This window comes from Pimephales promelas, chromosome 8 (assembly GCF_988280905.1).
Source record: "Pimephales promelas chromosome 8, fPimPro1.hap1.1, whole genome shotgun sequence".
NCBI lineage: Eukaryota > Metazoa > Chordata > Actinopteri > Cypriniformes > Leuciscidae > Pimephales > Pimephales promelas.
The window spans coordinates 23,236,806-23,247,059 of NC_142776.1; positions in this window are offsets into that span (position 1 = coordinate 23,236,806).

Genomic DNA, 10,254 nt, shown 5'->3' on the forward strand with positions numbered 1-10,254 from the left:
TCGTTTTTTTTTCGGGCCCAATTTTTGAGTTTCGATATCTCAGCTCTGGAAGGGGCTAGAGCCTCAATTTTTGCACTCAGATCTAAGTCTCATGGCCCTCTATCAGAATCCAGAGTTTTGGGAAGATTGGAGAAACTTAATTTTTCGCCCAAAAAAAAAAAAACGTAAGGGGTACCACTGTCGTTTTTTTTTCGGGCCCAATTTTTGAGTTTCGATATCTCAGCTCTGGAAGGGGCTAGAGCCTCCATTTTTGCACTCAGGTCTAAGTCTCATGGCCCTCTATCAGAATCCAGAGTTTTGGGAAGATTGGAGAAACTTATTTTTTTGCCCAAAAAAAAAAAACCGTAAGGGGTACCACTGTCGTTTTTTTTTCGGGCAAAATTTTTGAGTTTCGAAATCTCAGCTCTGGAAGGGGCTAGAACCTCCATTTTTGCACTCAGGTCTAAGTCTCATGGACCTCTATCAGAATCCAGAGTTTTGGGAAGATTGGAGAAACTTAATTTTTCGCCCAAAAAAAAAAACGTAAGGGGTACCACTGTCGTTTTTTTTTTCGGGCCCAATTTTTGAGTTTCGATATCTCAGCTCTGGAAGGGGCTAGAACCTCCATTTTTGCACTCAGGTCTAAGTCTCATGGCCCTCTATCAGAATCCAGAGTTTTGGGAAGATTGGAGAAACTTAATTTTTCGCCAAAAAAAAAAAAAAAACGTAAGGGGTACCACTGTCGTTTTTTTTTCGGGCCCAATTTTTGAGTTTCGATATCTCAGCTCTGGAAGGGGCTAGAGCCTCCATTTTTGCACTCAGGTCTAAGTCTCATGGCCCTCTATCAGAATCCAGAGTTTTGGGAAGATTGGAGAAACTTAATTTTTCGCCCAAAAAAAAAAACGTAAGGGGTACCACTGTCGTTTTTTTTTTTCGGGCCCAATTGTTGAATTTCGATATCTCAGCTCTGGAAGGGGCTAGAGCCTCCATTTTTGCACTCAGGTCTAAGACTCATGGCCCTCTATCAGAATCCAGAGTTTTGGGAAGATTGGAGAAACTAAATTTTTCGCCCAAAAAAAAAAGAAAACGTAAGGGGTACCACTGTCGTTTTTTTTTCGGGCCCAATTTTTGAGTTTCGATATCTCAGCTCTGGAAGGGGCTAGAACCTCCATTTTTGCACTCAGGTCTAAGTCTCATGGCCCTCTATCAGAATCCAGAGTTTTGGGAAGATTGGAGAAACTTAATTTTTCGCCCAAAAAAAAAAACGTAAGGGGTACCACTGTCGTTTTTTTTTCGGGCCCAATTTTTGAGTTTCGATATCTCAGCTCTGGAAGGCGCTAGAGCCTCCATTTTTGCACTCAGGTCTAAGTCTCATGGCCCTCTATCAGAATCCAGAGTTTTGGGAAGATTGGAGAAACTTAATTTTTCGCCCAAAAAAAAAACACGTAAGGGGTACCACTGTCGTTTTTTTTTTCGGGCCCAATTTTTGAGTTTCGATATCTCAGCTCTGGAAGGGGCTAGAGCCTCCATTTTTGCACTCAGGTCTAAGTCTCATGGCCCTCTATCAGAATCCAGAGTTTTGGGAAGATTGGAGAAACTTAATTTTTTGCCCCAAAAAAAAAACGTAAGGGGTACCACTGTCGTTTTTTTTTCGGGTCGAATTTTTGAGTTTTGATATCTCAGCTCTGGAAGGGTCTAGAGCCTCCATTTTTGCACTCAGGTTTAAGTCTCATGGCCCTCTATCAGAATCCAGAGTTTTGAGAAGATTGAAGGAACTTAATTTTTCACCCGAAAAAAAAAACGAAAGGGGTACCACTGTCGTTTTTTTTTTTTTTTCGGGTCGAATTTTTGAGTTACGATATCTCAGCTCTGGAAGGGTCTAGAGCCTCCATTTTTGCACTCAGGTTTAAGTCTCATGGCCCTCCATCATAATCCAGAGTTTTGAGAAGATTGGAGGAACTTAATTTTTCACCCGAAAAAAAAAACCGAAAGGGGTACCACTGTCGTTTTTTTTTCGGGTCGAATTTTTGAGTTTCGATATCTCAGCTCTGGAAGGGTCTAGAGCCTCCATTTTTGCACTCAGGTTTAAGTCTCGTGGCCCTCTATCAGAATCCAGAGTTTTGAGAAGATTGAAGGAACTTAATTTTTCACCCGAAAAAAAAAACGAAAGGGGTACCACTGTCGTTTTTTTTTTTCGGGTCGAATTTTTGAGTTACGATATCTCAGCTCTGGAAGGGTCTAGAGCCTCCATTTTTGCACTCAGGTTTAAGTCTCATGGCCCTCTATCAGAATCCAGAGTTTTGAGAAGATTGGAGAAACTTAATTTTTCACCTGGAAAAAAAACGAAAGGGGTACCACTGTCGTTTTTTTTTCTACCAGATTGATTGATTCAAAGATATTTAGTTTGTTGCAAACAATGTGCAATCTGTAAAACAAAAACCTCAAAATTATAGTTGAAATGGTATACTGCTGGAATTTTTTTGACCTTGAGAAAAAGCTTAAAGTATAGACCAACAAATTTTATGTTTGTTAATTTATTTCATGTTGGTACATTTTTGGGAAGTACACCTGTTTAGACCTGATGTCCATTGGAATGGACAAAAAAAATCACAATGAAAGCAATTATATTATTATTATTTTTTTTTTTTCATTTATAGAAGCCTCATGAGCTGGGAAAATGTACTTTTATATTTTTCAGAAACTTGAAACATAATTCAGGTCTGAGGGGGTTAAAACTGAAAAGTGTAATATTTCACAAGTACTGTTTTTATTGTATCTTTTTTATCAAACAAATGCAATCTTAGTAAGCATAAGATTTTTTTAAATGTAAAAAATAAAATAGTCACCCAGATGTGAAATGAAGACATAACTGGATTGTAAAATCGACTCTCGAGATTTTCAAGGGTTCAGTAGAGTGGGGTGTTTTCCAGTTGAGTGTGAGAGAAGGGGAAGTAAGCAAAGGGGCAGAAACAGGCCACACGGTTCCCACACTATGATGTAATGAGCCAATGGCAGGGGCAAAGGGATCCTTACAGATTTACTGGAGACAGTAATGAACAACAGACAGAAGAACATAGTAATGTCTCAAGATTACCTTATCTTTCTTTGAGCTGAAAAGCCACATGCAGCTCATGCCCCTACTACAGCAAAACAAACCCGACACAACAATTAACAGAAACTTGTGCAAAACATTTGTAGAACATATGTCAAACATTCACACACACATGATTGAATATGAATTCTGGCAAATATATAATTGCTTTTAGATTTATGTATTTATTAGGGCTGTGCAAAAATTAATTGCAATTAATCGCATCCAAAATAAAAGTCTGTGTTTACGTAATATATTTATGTGTGTTGTATATAATTATTTTGTATATAAAAATACCTATGCATGCATGCATATATTTAAGAATTATTTGCGCTTAAATTTTGTATATATATATATATATATATATATATATATGTGTATAGAAATAATCTATATTATATAAATATAAATATTTTATATATGAATAACACATTTTCTTAAATATATACATGCATGTGTGTGTTTTTATATATACAAAATAATTACAGCACACACAAATATATTATGTAAACACAGACTTTTATTTTGGATGCGATTAATCGCAATTAATTTTTGCACAGCCCTAGTATTTATGTGATTGGATGGCTAGAAAGTCAAGGTCAAACAAATAACAGTGAATGTAACTTATTTAAATTGTATATAATAATAATCATCATCACCAATCATAATAATATCAGTAAGTGGTATTATTTTTGTCAGCATTTGAGTGCTGTTGCACTTTAAGAAAGCTACTTATCCAATCAAATTAGACATGAACTAGACATGAGACTACAATAATAATTATCATTATTATTAATATTATTATTAGACCAAATCGTCCACACATTTAGAAAGAAGGGCTTTTAAATCGAAGCCCTTCAAGCAACGTGTCTGACAGCACTTGCCCTGTGCCAGTGTGTCTGAATGGGCCTGTCCACATCCTCTTACATTCAATTAGCCAGAAACAAGTGTCCTTTGTGCTGCCTGTGCTTGCTTTGAAAGTTTTTCAGCAATGCTCAAACCCTCATGCCTTCCATGTTCATGACCTGAATTTCAAACATAGAGGGGAAAAAAATGATGAAATGACAGGCTTGTTTAAGCATTAAAATATGTTGACATGTTTAATGAGTTAGGTGATTTAGGCCTATTAATCCAGACCTAACTTCCTAATTTTATCTTTTATACGTGTGGCACATTTATTTCAAAAACAAATTAACGTGACATAATGATATTTGAGTCACTTTTTCTATACCCACTTGCGTGTGCCTTAAATACAGTCCTGATTGGAAGCGGGTGTAGAGTTGTCGAAGTGGACACAAAGGAGGAGGGTCTGCGTCTCTGTAGTTGAGAAGTATTTCGGTCACTGAGAGAGTGTGTGGGTGGAAGAACCAGTCTCTTGTGTTTATTGGTTTCTCCTTGAAAATGAAAGGAGGATGTAAGCAGCAGCCGAGGACTGAAGGAATCAAGGGCCAAAATTCTAGCCATTCACTCCCACTGATAGCAAAAGTGTGTTCAAGAGAACAGTCTGACCTATCATACATAGACACACAGTAGCCTTTGTTAATTTGTTCTGAACCTGTATGAATGTCTTCTGTTGAACACAAAAGAAGATATTTTGAAGAATGACAAGTTGATCGACCCTATTGACTTCAAATTCAGCCCATTCTCACCCCCAAGGCGTCACCTAACTGACGCCTTGGGAAGCATTTGACCATGCTTCAATATCTGACGCTTTAGGCGCCCTTTAGCGTCAGTTAGATGACGCCCTAGGATCGCGTGTACCCTACCCCCACCCCACACCTAAACCTAACCGCGTCCTCTAACTGACGCTTTCCTTTAGCGAACAGTTAGATGACGCCGTAGGATCGCGTCATGTAAGTGACGCTGTCAAATATTGAAGCATGGTCAAAGGTGATGCCTTGGGGTGAGAATGCGTTGTCAAATTTATTTCCATACTTTGGAAATCAATGGTGTCCATCAACTGTTTGGTTACCAACAATCTTCAAAATATATTCTTTTGTGTTCAACAGTAGAAAGAAACTAAATGGGATACAGACATTTGTTTTTAAGGCTATTATGAAATCAAATAACTATTTCCTGGGAGGCAAGGTGCCTGATAGAGAAATGTTTATGTAGTGGCTGTTCTCCAGATAAACCAAGTTCCTTTGGCCTTTTCATTCCTGTAAGACTTGCGGGGGAGGCACTATGAGTTAAAGTCAAATAAATAATAGAGAGCTTGGTATCCTGTGGTATCTGTTGATGACTCATACTTATTACACAGCACTTTCTAGCTGTATAGTAATTTAATGAGTAAAGAATATATATATATATATATATATATATATATATATATATATATTACCTAAATAAATAAATTGAACAACAACAAAAAGTCTCATTCACATGAAATGAAGACTACAATCGTATCAGCAACCTAGATGTATTTCACATGAAGTGATTCTTCATGGGGACTGCATGTTGAGACATGATCAGCTGAATACTATTTTATAATTAATTAATCACAGGTGACTGCAAAAAGCACATTTCTCACATTGGTCACTTTTGATTTACTGCTGTCACACCTTCTTGTCAGTAAAAAATGCTGGGTTGTTTTAACCCAATTTTGGGTAAAATATGGACAAACCCAGCCATTGGGTTACACTTTTAGATTACGTTTTTAACCCAACGGCTGGGTTTGTCCATATTTTACCCAAAATTGGGTTAAAACAACCCAGCATTTTTTAGAGTGTGCCTTGTCTATGAAACCGGGGGATTGTCACTATAGATAAAGTCAGACTTATATAGCCAGTTTTGGAAAAAGTAATCTTAAGAAAGATTGTTTTGCCCTTTTAATATTTAATTACATGAATAAAATTGATTTTAATAAGAATAACTGAGAAATTAGAAAAATCTCAAATAGATATGGCTCTCTCTGTCACATGCTTTGTACTCTTCATGAACACTGGGGGTTTTTTTAGCCAGCATGACCCATCTTATAGGTAAAGCAACAATAAGTAGACAAAACTATGCACAGTAAAGTCAGCTTTAAACAGAAGTTGCAAATAGCCTAGTCTTTATATCACAACAGGGAAGAAAATACTATCACAGCTTCCGTTTCAAATAGAAGGCTGCAAATCTCGGCTGCCATGTCATCAAACATGTCAATAGAGTGGAGCAGGGATGACGGATTTTTATAGGCCAAAACCCCTTGAAACTAGTAAGCATTTGTGCATTTTCAGTCATCCTGTCGTCAATGTTTTTTTGGTTAAATGTATGAAATGAGGTATGTGGTGAACACAAGCTCAAGATATCTTCACATTTTATTTTACAATATAAAATAGGCCTACATCAGTATACCCTTGTAATTTTTCAAGGTCTTATTTGTCTTGTAAAAGGCGGTTGCTAACCTTGCTAACAAGTGGCTAAATTGGGCTACGACAAGACGTTAAATAATCACGTTGCTCCAAAACGTGTAGATGTCACGGTTTACCCCCTCAAACGTGAAACTTACACGTTTGCGTTAACACGTTCCAGTGGAAAGATACCCGGATGTTGACCTATTCTACAAGCAATCGCCTCTGCCATAACCTATTGGTTTTCATTAAACCGAGAAAAATGGAATTTTGTTTTATTGACGATCACCGAGAAATGTTCTCTTATTTAAATTGCAAAAAACATTTATTATTTTCAGGGTGAAAAGGATTCAATTGCCTTGATCCACACCGAAAAAAAAAACTAAATGTCTAAATGTCACATTTTTATTAATGAAGTAGCCTAATGAGCAAAACGTCTATTTTTTCCGGCGTCCCCCAGCTCCTCGTTTAAGCAAAAGGTACGCTAAAACAACGTAGGCAATTACATCGACGTTAAACCAGGTTAACCGTGTTACCCATAAACTTTTAAATACTCGACCTAGTTCCGTTGCTACGGAAAGAAACTCCTGTAACTTCAGTGCCATAGGTTAGCGCTTTAGTGCTTACAGATTAGGAGACATTAGTATGTGTTCACTGCATTTGTAATGTTATACTTTTAATTCCGAGAAGAAAAAATGTTGCTGTGTTGGGTAGAATACATTTAGTGCATATAGGCCTACCCTCTCCAAACGTGAGAACTACACGACAGAAAGTGTAAAAAAAATATATATATAACCTGCAATGTGGAGACCCACCTTTAAAAAAGGTTAGCAAGCATGTAAGAAGCCTAGCTGTCTATTTAAGTTATAAAAAATAAAAAAATAAATAAAGTTTTATTAATTTGATGGCAGATCCAGAAAGGTTCAAACGACAAACACCACAGAACACCACCCGCTGTAAAATGCAAAAGACTTCGTTCGGACTTCGGAGTGGCTACAGAAAAAAAGTGACTGCAACCAGACCTATGCAAAAACAAGGATACATATCGGAAGGACATTACATCACGCAATGCGGACGTTGTTAACATTAACAATTTGAGAACAAAGTATAATGCGTATACAGCGTGATTTACTGTCAGAACCAGAACAAAAGTCTCTGTTTCTTAGTAGTTCAGATGACATTTTCCGGTGAAAATTATTATGTTACTCATTTTACTTAAATACATTTTTTAGGTCATACTTCCAAAAAGAAGGATTTATTATAAATTACTAGACTAAGAATAAAAATAAAGATCAGTTAAATTATTAAGACAGCAAGTATCTTACACTGAATGTCTGCAAAAAAAATATGATTTAATTTTGAAATTGAAAAGAAAAAGTTTCACTCTCCCAGTCGATGAGGATCTTTCTCTGTGGGCCGGAACTTAACAGCAGGGAAATATGGCCAACTGTGGTCAGATTTACGGCGTTATTTTTCATCTGATGTGGTTAACTAAAGAGATTCTGTGCTTTGGATTACCTTACCCCTCGAGGTCTGGAGCTTTATTGCAATATAACTCTATCAGTTTGTAAAACACTGCTGCACATTTATTTATGTAAATATTCAAGCAACCAATCATGTGACTGAATGTATATAAAATGGACCTCATTACTTTATGATAGAGTGATTCATAATGTTCATTCATACTTTTATTTCATTTGTCCAGCTTTTATCAGTAAAAATACTATCACCCCCCCCCCCCCAAGCTCTCTCTCTCCCCCTCTCTCTCTCTTTTAAATCAACAATGACACCAGGATAAAACTGCTCGACCAAACTGAACAGACAACCACAGTGGAAAATGAGATTTCGTGGCAGACATTAAAGCCACCGTAAATCACAAGATTGAACTCCACACTACAGGTGCCAAAACCTCAGTTGCTTTTATGAAAATGATGGCTGAGCACACAAATGGAATCTGAAACTGAGCATTATACACATAACCTGCAATAACACTACAGTTAAACGTGATCACATGTGACCTTCCAATATAACACATTGGTTGAATTAAAAGTCCAAAATGGTGTGTAAAGAAACAACACATGTGCACAGAATGTTGTAATGCTATAGAAATTGTCACAGTGGAACCTGCCATTATCAAAAAGCCAATAGTCTTTTCAGCTACATTTAAACAAAACAATGCGAATCAGTAAAAGTGTGATATTGATTTAAACAATAATATTCAATACAGTTACAGTAACAAGCGTGTGACAACTAGCCCCAGTCTCCTTTCTATGCTGTGCAAATACAATGAGATCAGTGTTCCGGTCTGGTCATGCGACGTTCAACATGCCCTATTCACATTTTGTTTTGCTTCATATTTCATTTAGCGCCTGTGCCCACCACATATATAAGATATTCTTTTCTTTTGTGAAACAGCCTGTGTACACACTGAAATGAAGCAAAAAATGTCCTTTCTGTGCATGAGGGCCTAATATTTGTACCCAATCTACAAATCATATGGTGTTCATTTCCACCAACAATCAATTTTTGTGATTTTTGGAGCACCAGTACTGACATTCTGTGGCCAAAACCCCATGAGCCCCTCCAGTGGCTTCTGGGATATAATCAGCATCCCACCATCTCTGTTCTCCAACTCTGCCATTAGAACAGCCAGTGCGGTTAGTGGTGAACTCTCATCTAGACAAATACTCTTGCATGTGCCTGAGTATTTGTTCTTGCACACTGACACAAACATTGCCTTGCCAGTGTTCATTACAAGGCAGGTCCATCTCATAACTGCCATAACCATTTATGGTCAAAAGACGTCCCAAGACGTCAGTTATATGACTTCTTGGGATGAGACTGTGTTATTTGATGATCACACAGCCCTTATTATTATGGCAACACCAGGTAAATACTGATGTCATAGGACCTGCCATGATCACATGCACTATCATTCAAATGTTTAGGGTCAGTTTTTTTTAAAGAAATTAGTGTTTTTATTCAGATAGAATGCATTAAATTGATCAAAGGTGACAGTAAAGACATTTGTAAAGACATCCTGAAAATAATGGCAGTTTCCAAAAAATAACTGTTTTCAACATTAATAATAATAAGACAAGTTTCTTGAGCAGCAAATCAGCATATTTCAATGATTTCTGAAGAATCATGTGCCATCACAGAAATAAATTACGTTTTAAAAAATATTAAAATAGGTCTAAATTGTAATGATATTTCACATTATTACAGGTTTTGCCGTTTTTTTGATCAAATAACCACAACCCTTGGAATTTTTTTAAAAACAACAACATTTTTTTTAGTGCGTGTGTGTGTATGTTTTTTATTTCGTTTTTATTCAATAGCACATTGTACAATGATTAGCGCTTCCTTTCTTGCTGTTGATTTCAAGCACTTTTTATGCATCGATTTTAATCGCAAGGGGTTTTCCACAAGCATTTCCTACAATTCTTTGGGCACACCAGATGCCCAAAGAAGTAAATGAAACAACAAGGAAAATGTGTGAAAACCCTGAACAGTCCACATTCTTTCAGAAATGGTCAGGCACTGGCAAACTGGCCAACAGGCCATTCTCACCCCCAAGGCGTCACCTAACTGACGCCCTGGGAAGCATTTTGACCATGCTTCAATATCTGACGCTTTAGGCGCCCTTTAGCGTCAGTTAGATGACGCCCGACGCTTTTCCTTTAGTGTCAATTAGATGACGCCGTAGGATCGCGTCATGTAACTGACGCAGGGCGCCTAAAGCGTCGAATATTGAAGCATGGTCAAAAGGTGACGCCTTGGGGGTGAGAATGCGTTGAGTAAAACAGTGGAGGACGTTTCTTTCATCGTCTCTCTGTTCCTCATTGCATG